General features: G+C 37.9%; 1 protein-coding gene across 4 annotated transcripts in view; it reads left to right on the top strand.

The window, feature by feature from the left end:
• The window catches only part of ZC3H12B (zinc finger CCCH-type containing 12B), a 167,098-nt gene that overhangs the window by 101,763 nt on the left and 53,039 nt on the right, over positions 1-12,296 (top strand). For 3 of the 4 annotated variants that reach the window (XM_084869502.1, XM_084869503.1, XM_084869505.1), the window contains one exon: positions 7,796-7,983. The exons of the other annotated variant lie outside the window; for it this stretch is intronic. The gene's annotated coding sequence lies outside the window, so the exon portion shown is untranslated. The remainder of the gene's footprint in view (positions 1-7,795; positions 7,984-12,296) is intronic. 4 annotated transcript variants of the gene reach the window in all.

Genomic DNA, 12,296 nt, shown 5'->3' with positions numbered 1-12,296 from the left:
GTAAACTCAAAATGGATAAAGGACCTGAATGTAAGATGGAAAAGCATAAAAATTTTAGAAGAATCCATAGGCAGCAGAATAGCAGACATATGTCATAGCAATATCTTTAAAGATATACCTCTTAGTACAATGGAAACTAAAGAGAAAAAAACAAATCTGACTACATTAAAATAAAAGGCTCCTGCAAAGCAAAAGAAACCATCAATAAAACAAGTAATCCCACTGCATGGGAGAACATATTTGCCAATGTTATCTCCAATAAGGGTTTAATCTCCCAAATTTATTGGGAACTTATACAATTTAACAAGAGTAAGATAAATAATCCAATAAAAAAAAATGGGCAAAGGACCTAAATAGACACTTTTGAAAAGAGGACACACAAAAAGCCAAGTGAGATATGGAAACATGCTCAATGTCAATAATCATCCAAGAGATGCAAATCAAAACAACAATGAGGTGCCATCTCACACCTGTCAGAATGGTTATCATCAACAAATCAACAACAAGTACTGGAGAGGATGTGTATAAAATGAAACTCTCTTGCACCGCTAGTGGGAATGCAGCACAATTTACAATAGCTAAGAACTGGAAACAGCCCAAATGCCCATCAGCAGATGTGTGGATAAAAATACTGTGGTACATTTACACCATGGAATACTAAGCAGCAGTAAAATGAAGATTCTCTTACCCTTTAAGACAATATGGAAGGACCTGGACAATATCATGCTAAGTGAAATAAATCAGTCAGAGAAAGACAAGTATCACATGATCACACTCATAAGTGGAATCTCATTAACAAAATAAACTGACGAATGGAGTTGTTCCAGAGACTCTAAGCATGGAACAGAAATCGGAATCTCAGAAGGCAGAGGAGGGTGAGTGGGCGGGTGGTAATCAACCAAAGACCTTGTGTACATATATGCATAACCCGTGAACACAGACAATAGGGTGCTGAAGGCCTGGAGCAGGGTGGGGTTGGGGCAGGCTAGAGAAGGTCAATGGGGGAAAAAGGAAGACATATGTAATACTTTCAACAATAAAGAATTATTTTTTAAAATATTCCAACAAAGTTCAATATTAATATTCTGAAATTGGTGTCTTCTTTATACATTTTTTAATGAACTATCACAAATAGAAACTAAGAAAACAATCCCATTTACTATTGCAACAATAACAACAAATTAAGGTAAATAAGAATACATTTAACCAACAAAGTAAAAGACCTCTACTCAGAAACTATAGGACATTGAAGAAAGAAATTGGGAAAGATATAAATAACTGGAAGCATATACAGTAACATGTTGGTGGACTGGAAAAATTCAAATTATTAAAATACCCATACTACTCAAAGCAATCTATAGATTCAGCACAATTCCTATAAAATACCAATTGTGTATTTCACAGATCTAGAACAAATATTCCAAAAATGTATGTGGAACCAAAAAAGACCCTAACCAGCTTTAGCAATCTTGAGCAAGAACAAAGTTGGAAGCATCAGAATACCATATATCAAGTTATATTGCAAAGACACTGTAATAAAAACAGCCTGGAACTGGCACAAGAACAGGCAGATAGATCAATGGAACAGAACAGAGACCCCAGAAATCAACCCATGATTTTATGGTAAATTAATATTTAACAAAGGACACAAGAGTCTACAGTGTAGTAAAGACATTCTCTTCAATAAATGATATTGGGAAAATTGGACAGGTATATGCAAAACAATGAAACTAGACCACTAAATGATACTATACACAAGAATAAATTTAAAATGTATAAAAAGACTTATATGTAAGTTGTGAAGCCATAAAAATTCTAGAAGTGCCCTAGCTAATTTGGCCTAGAGGGTAGAGTGTGGGCCTGTGGACCAAAGGGTCCCAGGTTCAGTTTCAGTCAAGGGCATATACCTCAATTGTCAGCTCCTCCCTGCCATGGGCTCTGGTCAGGGGTCATGCAGGAGGCAACCAATCGATGTGTCTCTCTCATATCTATATTTATCTTTGTCTTTCCCTCTCTTTTACACTCTCTAAAAATCAATGGAAAAATATCCTAAGGTGAGGATTGAAAATAAAAAAGTTTTTGAAGAAAACATAGGCAGTAAAGCCTCAGCCATTTGTTGTAGCAATATTTTTGCCAATATATCTCTTAGGGCACAGGAAACAAAAGAAAAAATAAACAAATGGGAGTACATCAAACTAGAAAGCTTCTGCACAGCAAAAGAAACCATCAGCAAAATGAAAAGAGAACCCACTGTATGGGAGAACATATTTTCCAATGATACATCTGATAAAGGTTTATTTTCCAAGATATATAAAGAACTTATACAACTTAACACCAGGAACAAAAATAATCCAATTAAAATGAGCAAAGGACCTTAATAGACACTCCTCCAAAGAAGGCATACACATGGCCAATAGACAGATGAAAAAATGTTCAACATCACTAATCATCAGAGAGATAAAAGCTAAAACAATATTGAGATATCACCTCACACCTGCCAGAATGACTATCATCAATAAATCAACAAACAATAAGTGCTGGTGTGGATGTGAAGTAAAGAGAACCTCACTACACTGTTGGTAGGAATGTAGACTGGTGCAGCCATTATGGAAAACAGTATGGAGTGTTCTCAAAAATTAAAAATGGAACTGCCTTTTGACCTAGCAGTCCCACTTTTGGGAATATATCTAAGAATCTCAAAACACCAATCACAAAGTATATATAATATGCACCCCCATGTTCATAGCAACACTATTTATGATAGCCAAGATCTAGAAACAGTGCACGTGCCCATCTGTAGAGGAATGGATAAAAAAGCTGTGGTACATTTACACAGTGGAATACTATGTGGGTGTAAAAAATGAATTTTTACATTTTGCGACAGCTAGGATGAGCTTGGAAATTATTATGCTAAGTGAAATAAGCCAGTCAGAGAAAAACTAATATCATATGATCTCACTTATATGTGGAATTTAATGAAAAAAATAAACTGATGGAAACAGAGGCATGGATACATGGAACAGTCTAACAGAGTTCTGAGGGAAGGGTGACCGAGTGAAGGTGAAGAGATTAGCTAAAGAACACATGTGCCCATACATGCCCTCCCTCCCCAGAGTTTTGTGTCCATTGGTTGTACTTATATGTATGTATACAAGTCCTTCAGTTGATCTCTTATCTCCCCCAGATCTCCCTAACCTCCCTGCTGTAATTTGACAGTCTGCTTGTTGCTTTATTGTCTCTATATCTATCTTTTGGTTCTTCAGTTTATAATGTTCTTTATCATCCATAAATAAGTGAGGTCATGTAGTGTTTCTCTTTCATTGACTGGCTTATTTCACTCAGTATGATGTTCTCCAATTCCATCCAGGTTGCTGCAAATGATGAGACTTTCTTCTTTTTTATGGCAGCATAATATTCCATTGTGTAGATGTACCATAGTTTTTGTATCCAATCATCTGCTGATGGGCACCTAGGCTGTTTCCAAATCGTAGCTATTGTACATTGTGCTGCTATGAACATAGGGGTGCATATATCTTTTCTGATTGGTGTTTCTAGCTTCTTGGGATATATTCCTAGGAGTGGGATTACTGGGTTAAATGCATGTATGGGGGGGGGGGCAATGGTATATGTACAAAGATAATTTAATTTAAAAATTAAAAAAAAAAGAACACATGTGCATGACACACAAACACAGATAGCAGTGGTGTTGGCCAGAGGAAAGGGGAGGGGGAGAATGGGAGGCAGGTGGGCAAGGGAGGGTGGAATGGGGACATCTGTAATACTGTCAACAATAAAAAATTTAAAAATAAAGTAATGTAACTATCAAAAGTTTACATGGCATAGTAGCTACATGAACTTTTAGACATTTGGAGAGTTATTGCTATACATTGTTTTTATTATTTTTAATCTCTACTATGAAAAAGGTGCTTTCCAATCCCCCTTAGATAATAAGTGACTAAAAATAAATCATTTTAACCCTTCATCATTTATTTAAAAGTTAGGGTTAGAGAACCAAGATTATAGCATAGGTAAAGGCCTGTACTCACCACCTCCCACAACCACATCAAAATACAGAACAATCATCATTCAGAACCAACTGAAAGATTGCCGAATGGAAGTCCTGCAACTAGAGAAGTAAAGAAGAAAGCACATTGAGACCGTAAGGTTGTGTGTAGGTGCAGAACAGGCTGAACCGGCACCATGTGTACCATTTTTTTTTTTTAATAAGAAGGGAGATGGTCTCTGCAGAAGCCTTCTGTGAGGAGCAAGGGGTCCCAGCCCCATACCAGAACCTAATCCCAGGCTCCCATATCTGGGAAGAGAATTCCCCATAACTAAGGACTATAAAAACCAACGGGAATTGGGGCTCAGTGACATGGAGGCTGCTGGAGATTCAGGTGTTCCTTATCCCCCCCCCCACCCCCCAGATATTCCTTTTAAAGAGCCAGTGCACAAACTGAACTTACTAGTACAAGGTCCCACTTCCTCTGAACTCCAGTGCCAGAGTGAGGCTCTGGGGGACCCAGAAACAAACAAGGGGGAACTAGATTGTCTGGCATTCAGGCAGTATTTTGTGGGGGAGGGGTAGCTTTCTCCCAGACTGAGGTGCTCACAGGGGTCATTGTTCCCATGCTGGGACTTAACCTGTTACAAGGCTGACTGGCAGCCATATGCCTTTGCTCCACCCTGGTGATTTTCTGAGACACCTTCCCATCCAATTTGCAGCCCCAGCTAAACTGTTTGCAATGGCTTTTACATATGAATGGTCTATACTTGCTCAAATTTTAGGCTTTGCTAAAATCTCTCAAGCCACAGCTGGGGTAGCATGTCCCAAAGCTATCAATAAGAGACCCATGAGCTAGTACTAGCACAAACCTACCTTGTTTCACAGCTGGGCCTTGCCTGGGCACCTCCAAGCCCAATGCTTATAACTCCTACATGGTGGCCCCAATAAGTGGCTGATTTTGCACCTCCCTGGAGGCCCAGAGCCAGCGCACTCAATTGACAGTTTCAAACCATGGCAGGTTATGACTCTACCCATTCATAAGGGATACACTCAAGGGGAAGATTCAGTGAGCACCAAAGCCCCACTGAAACAAGTCCTGCTCCATAAGGGTGTCTCCTACACAGCAGTTCTTTCATTGTAAATGTAGCTGGTCCTCACAGCCAATTGGCCTGGACATCAAGTCCTCCCAGTGATGCCAACAGCAATCAAGGCTCAACTGCAGCAAGACTGTGCACACAGCCCACACTGAAAGGTACCTAGAGTGTCTAGCTCAGGTGACTGGGGAGACAGAGTCACTGGGCCCTACAGGACACCTACTACACAAGGCCACTCTACCTATTTCAAGAAACATAGCAGCTCTACCTAATACATAGAAACAAACACAAGGAAGCAGCTAAAATGGGATGACAAAGAAACGTATCACAATGAAAGAAATGTAAGCAAGCAAACTTTTGGATACACAGTGCAAAACCATGGTTATAAGATTACTCAAGTATCTACGTGAGACTTAAAGGATCTTAGTGATAACATCAAAGACATGAAAAATGACCTGTCAGAAATTAAACATACACTAACTGAAATAAAGAATAATTTACTCAGCCATAGTTGGTTTGGCTCAGTGGATAGAGTGTCGGCCTGCAAACTGAAAAGTCCCAGGTTCGATTCCAGCCAAGGGAACATGCCTGGGTTTTGGGCTCGATCCAAAAGTGGGGGGGTGTGTGCAGGAGGCAGCCGATCAATGATTCTCATCATTGATGTTTCTATCTCTCTCTCCCTCTCTCTTTCTCTCTGAAATAAATAAAGAAATATTTTTTAAAAGAATAATTTACTCGGATTCAACAGTAAAGGAGCCTGATAATCAAGTCAATGATGTGAAATATGTGAAAACACTAATGAGAAGAACAAAAAGAAAAAATAATCAAAAAATATAAAGATAGTATAAGGAGCCTCTGGGACAACTTCAAGCATACTAACATTCGCATTATGGGGCTGCCAGAAGGAGATCAGAGAGAGCAAGATATTGAAAACCTATTTTAAGAAATAATGACAGAAAACTTCTTCTACCTCATGAAAGAAACAGACTTTAATGTCCAGGAAGTGCGGAGAATCCCAAACAAGATGAACCCAAGACCCATCATAATTAAAATGCCAATGGCTAAGTACAAAGAGATAATCTTAAAAACAGCAAGATGAGCACCCATACAACTGTCAGCTGATTTCTCAACAGAAACTTTGCAGGCCAGAAGGGAATGGCAAGAAATATTCAAAGTGATGAATACCAAGAATCTATAACAACCAAGATTACTCTATCCAGCAAAGCTATCATTTAGAATTCTAATGAACAAAATAAACTGGTCAATAAAATAGAATCAGAGGCATGAAAGCATGGAACAGACTGATGAATCTCAGAGGGAAGGGGCAAGGGCCATGGGAAGAGATTAACAAAAAATCTTACCTATGGACACAGACAATAGGAGGGCAGGGTGAAGGTCTGGGTGGGTTTGGAACTGGGTGGAGAGAGGCAATGGGGGTAAAGGGGAGAACATCTGTAATACTCTCAATAATAAAGGTTAAATAAATAAATATAATTCTTATATATAACTGCTATAAAGTCAAATGGTTTTTATTATTTTGATCAGCTACAATTGACTGCATGCTCCTTTGAATAAGTCAGAAGCCACAACAGTACAAAAAGGAAACATTTAATAAAATACTTATTTAAACCCTACCACATTTATAGCAATATGCTTAGTTGTTAGGATTAGATAAAGCAGAGATACAAACATGAATGTGAATGGTTCTTGCCTTTACTGGAGCTCACATTCTGGTGGAGGAGACAGACAAATGAGGGATATAATGAAGTGAGAGAAGTATAGGGGCAAGAATCCTGTGTGTGGAGAGCATCACTCACTATTTTTGACCCCACCATGGCCCTTCACATATTTATGCCCTTTAACATGATAATCCATCTGGTCAGAATTTCTTCTATAATTTCCATACCCTTTCCCTGATGAATCCTCAAAACCAGCTCAAATTTTACTTCCCTTACCTCAGATAACATAATTACTTATTCCTTCCTTGGTACTCACTTAGCATTTATGAACAAATTTATGACAACATATTGTTCTGTAGCTATTTGCTTATATGTCTGTATCACGTAATAGAATGTGAGCACCTTATAGGGACCTGCCATATTTGTTTTAGAATCCTCAATACTTGGAGCAGCACTGGGCACATAGTATGCAGAGGAGTGAAAAATTAGAACTTCTTAACTTCAAAGATCCAAGTTGGCACAGTGATTTTATAATGTGGAAGGGCAGCTTTTGGATATATTAATGTCTGAATAAGTGATGAGTGCAAGCCTAAGGAAAATACTACTTTGACATGCTTCTACAGTATCGTTGTTTGTGAAGCAACCTACTATGACTGGGGTATGAAGATAGATCATATGGACAAGTGGTAGAGAATTTTACAGCTTATAAACAGCTTTTGAATGTTTTGCATTTAATTTTTACAAATTCTTATGAAATAAGTGCCATCATTGTTCTCACTTTACAGGTGAGAAAACTATGACTCAGAGAGATATCATAATTTGCCCATGATCCCATAATTAGTTACAGTAGAGTTGGGACTAGCACTTAAATCTACTGACTCTCATATTACTATAATTCTCACTGCTTATTAAACAGTTCCACCTCTCTCTGCAGTAACAAACAGTAACAACGTGTTACAAATATACAACTTTACAACTTATAATTTTACCATACATTTTCTTGTTCCTCACACCAGTCCTCTCACCAGACAGATAAGAAAACAACTCATAGGTGACATGCCTGCATAGAATCACACAGCTCTTATAAGTGGTAGAAGGAAGATTTGAACCCATATCTCCTGACTCCAACTCCAAATACAGAAAGTTTCTCACTATTATTTGACTCACCTATTTCTGTTTGGAACCTTCAAGGATCACCAACAAGGTAGGCTGATGGGGCAGGAAAGAGTACCTCTGGCATAAGGTTGACACATTTAGTGTAACATCTATTGCATTATTATATATCCCTTATTCTGAAAACCTCTGAAATATTTTAAAACTATTTTTTTCAATCTTTACCCAAGAATATTTTTCCATTGAATTTTAGAGAGAGTGGGAGAGAGAGAGAAAGAAATATCGATGTGAGAGAAACACATCAATTGGTTGCCTCCTGCACAAGCCCTTACCAGGGCCCAGGCAGGGAGAAGCCTGCAACCAAGGTACATGCCCTTGACTGGAATAGAACACCAGACTCTTCATTCCATTTTTTTAAAATATACTTTATTGATTTTTCACAGAGAGGAAGAGAGAGGGATAGAGAGGTAGAAATGGCAATGAGAGAGAATCATCGACCAGCTGCCTCTTGCACATCTCCTACTGGGGATGTGCCTGCAACCAAGGTACATGCCCTTGACCGGAATCGAACCCGGGACCCTTCACTCCACAGGCTGACGCTCTATTCACTGAGCCAAACCGGTGCCAGCTCTTCATTCAATTTTTAAAACTATGTCTTATGAACTTCACTGACCACAGAAGTATAGTGCTGCTGAGATATAATAAAGCTGTTGAAAACAACAGCATATAGCTGTCTGAGGAAGTGAAAACAAAGTGTATTGTTTTATTTTTAATTTTTTTATTGTTTTCATAGAGGAAGGGAGAGAGAGAGAGAAAACATCAATGATGAGAGAGAATCTGTTATTGGCTGCCTCTTGCATGCCGGCTGGGCTTGTGATGACAATTTTTGGGCTTATGATGACAATCATTGAGCCATGCCAGCTGAGCTTGTGATGACATCATATTGAGAATACACGGAAGACAAAAAAAATGCAACAAGAATAAAAGAAAAATCCAATTTTATTTGAGGGTAGTGTAAAAACAGTCCAACAAGCATATTCTCAGTGCTTGAGGAAAATCTCATTGTCACAAACCATAGAAAATATGCTATTTCTTGTACTTATTTCTTTGCTATTTCTTATACTTATTTCTTTGCTAAGTGTTACATTCCTATAAACCATTTAAGATTGCATGAATTAGTGGGTGTAATTGGAGATTGAGGAAGCAGTGAAGCAAGTCTTTATCTCCTTTATGATATAATTGCTGTATATAATTGACTTAATATAAATAAAAATGGAAACATTTTATTTTATTTATTTTTAAATAAGTTTTTATTGATTTTTTTAGAGAGAGGATAGAAGAGAGAGAGAGAGAGAGAGAGAGAGAGAGAGAGAGAGAGAGAGATCAATGTGAGAGAGAAACATCAATCAGTTGCCTCCCACAGGCACCCTAACCTGCAACCTGGGTAAATGCCCTGACCAGGAATCTAACAGTTGACCTTTTGATGCACAGGATCAATCAACTGAGCCACACTGGCCAAGGTGGAAGATTTGGATTTTGGATTATCTCAATTAGCCTTCATGTGAACTCTTTACATTTTTAGAATCAATAAATGTTTCAAGTACCTTTGCTTTCCAAGCATTAAAATCCTTACTTTTCTTTGTGTAACTTATTCCAATGATGTCCTTGACACAGGTAATTAAAGGTGGGCTATATAAGTTAGTAACAACCCAAATCTGGGTTTTATAAGCAATGATGTAGCCCTGTTGATTGAAAGTGTGTATGTGAAAGCACTTAAGTAACTCTAATATGCAATGCAAATAGAAATGATATAAATATTCCTAAAGTTTCATAATACAATACAGATTTAGATTTGTTCCTCTTTAAAACTAATTATTTAAAAATGATACAGTTTAAAAAGTAGAAGCTAAGAAAAGAGCTTAATGTTCTCATGATGACTGAACTACAGTTCCTTCTCATTTACTTGGGCCCCACTAAAATTCCCACTTAGTAGATAATTTTATTCACATATTTTATTTTTAAAATACATTTTATTGATTTCAGAGAGGAAAAGAGAGCTAGAAAAATCAATAATGAGAGAATCATTGATAGTCTGATTCCTGCACACCCCCTACTGGGAACTGAGCCCACAACTCAGGCATGTGCTCTGACTAGAAATCGAACTGTGACCTCATCGTTCATAGATCGACACTCAACCACTGAGCAACACTGGCCAGGCCATACACATATTTTCTTTGAGGATGCCTGTAATGAAAAAAATGATAAGGCAACTGCGGCAACCACCAAATAGCTGTGATCCCCAATTGGCGCAAACATGCGGTTTCAGAAGAGGTTTACACTCCACCACAGAAAGGTCAGATTTCACCTGGGATAAGGTGAGGTCTCTGGTCCTGGCAGGAGAGAGAAACATGTGCACTGTGGAAGCTGGAGGATTGGGAAAGTCTGTTCCTAGAGATATCTGTGGCTGTTGGGGCTGGCGTGATCTGTGAATGTGAAAAGTGGTCCTCAGAGCTGCTAACAGAAGGGATCTCTAAAAAGCAACCCATTTTGTTCTGATGCAAAAGAAAAGCCTAAGGGTCTTAAAAGTGTGCTGACTGCTTGGACACAAGGGGGAAAAAGGGATACACAGACTTGCATGCAGTACTGTTGTTCGCACACTTGGGCTTTTTCCTCTTCAAATCCTTATTTCTGATTACTAATCCCAATACATAGGATCACCCAGTTGGGGACACCCTGGGAGACGGCAGGGGAAAGTTGTTTTTCTGGAACCTAGGGATCAAAGCAAGAAGTGACTTTCGGAGAGCAGGCTCTGAGGCAGCCCACTCCCACAAACCGGTATTGAGTGCCACAGGGAAAAAGGGCTAGATAGTCCATATAGACCTGAAGTCAAACCAGAAACACTGCCACTGGGGGGCTGAATCACAAATTGACTCTTGTGTAATCAAAAATAAAGGAATACGAGAAATTAAGACTGCCTACTTAAAATCAGGACTGCCTTACTACATTAAGGAGTAGTAGAACGCAGAGATCTGCAACACTGTCCTGACTGAGAAACAAGTGTGCCAAACAGAATAGAGGAAGTGAATGACCTTCACTACTGCACATTTTATTTTTTTATTGTTTTTTATTTTTATTATCTTCATTTTTTACTTAAGAAACTAATTTTTTTCTTTTATCTTCACTTGATTTTACATTTTTAATTATTACATTTTTATTTTCAATCACTATTATTACTACTACTATTTTACCTTTTTTTAAAGTGTCATTTTCACTTTATTTTACTTTGGAATTACTGTTCTACATTCTATTTTCATCTTTCCTTTAGCATCATTTTACTCTATCTCAACTCTGGGCTGGCTTTAGCTCAGCGGTTCCTTCGAGTACTCTATCTCAATTCTACCTTTATGCCATGAATCTCTTCCTAAGCTTTACCCTTTTGATGACCTGTTCCTCTTACCCTTTTCCTGCTTTATATATTTCCCTGTTATTTCTGATTACCCCCTATTAAAATTTCAACATACTTATATATCTAATTTCAAATCCACTGCTCCAAGTCCATACACACCTCTCTCTTCTCTGTCTTAACTATACAAAAAATTGTTTTTCTCTCTGTCCTTATGCTGTTGTTTGCTTGAATGTTGACTATATTGATTCTTTACGCTTTGTGAGATTGTTTTGCTTATTCTTTTTTGTTTTTTTGTCTTTTGTTTGCTTTGTTTTTGTTTGTGGGTGGGTTTTTTGTTTGTTTGTTTTGTTTTGTTTTTGCCTCTGTTTTCCCTCACCTCACATGATATGTTGTTGTTTGTAGTTTGCATTAATCTCCAGGTACTTCTTGCTGGCATTTGCTGGGATTAGTGGCTATTCTATTGGAGTTTACTCCCCATATATAGAGTTGGTTCCCCTTTTCTTAATTAGTCTCTTTCTTTCCTCTCTTAATTTTTTTCCCTTTCCCAATTTAATTCTGATGCTCCTTTTTTTTCTCTCTCTTTTCTCTTCTTTTTTTCACGTATCCCATACATTGCCTTTCTCTGGTGGTCACCTTTATTGGGGGTTATCAATACATTAGTACATTTCTGTTCAGTACCTTGTGTTTTGTCCCTGGTTGTGTTCTATTTTGTGCCTTTAAATCAACACAGGAAAGAGGAAAATATATAGCCAGACATCCAGAGAAGAAAGAACATGGGGAGACAAAGAAACAGCCTATATATGAAAGAAAAGCAGGCATCACCAGAAAAGGAAGTAAACAAAATAGAGGCTAACAACATGTCAGAGAAAGAATTCAGATAAATGGTCATAATATGACTAAAAAGAATGGAAGACAAATTTGACAATATGAATAAGAACCAAGAGGAAATGAAGAAGAACCAAGAAGAAATGAAAAATGACATTGCTGCTGTAAAGAAC

The sequence above is a fragment of the Pipistrellus hanaki genome (assembly GCF_964339955.1).
Source record: "Pipistrellus hanaki genome assembly, chromosome: X".
NCBI classification, from domain to species: domain Eukaryota; kingdom Metazoa; phylum Chordata; class Mammalia; order Chiroptera; family Vespertilionidae; genus Pipistrellus; species Pipistrellus hanaki.
Note: the sequence above shows the minus strand (reverse complement) of the source record. Positions and strands in the feature narration are given on the sequence as shown.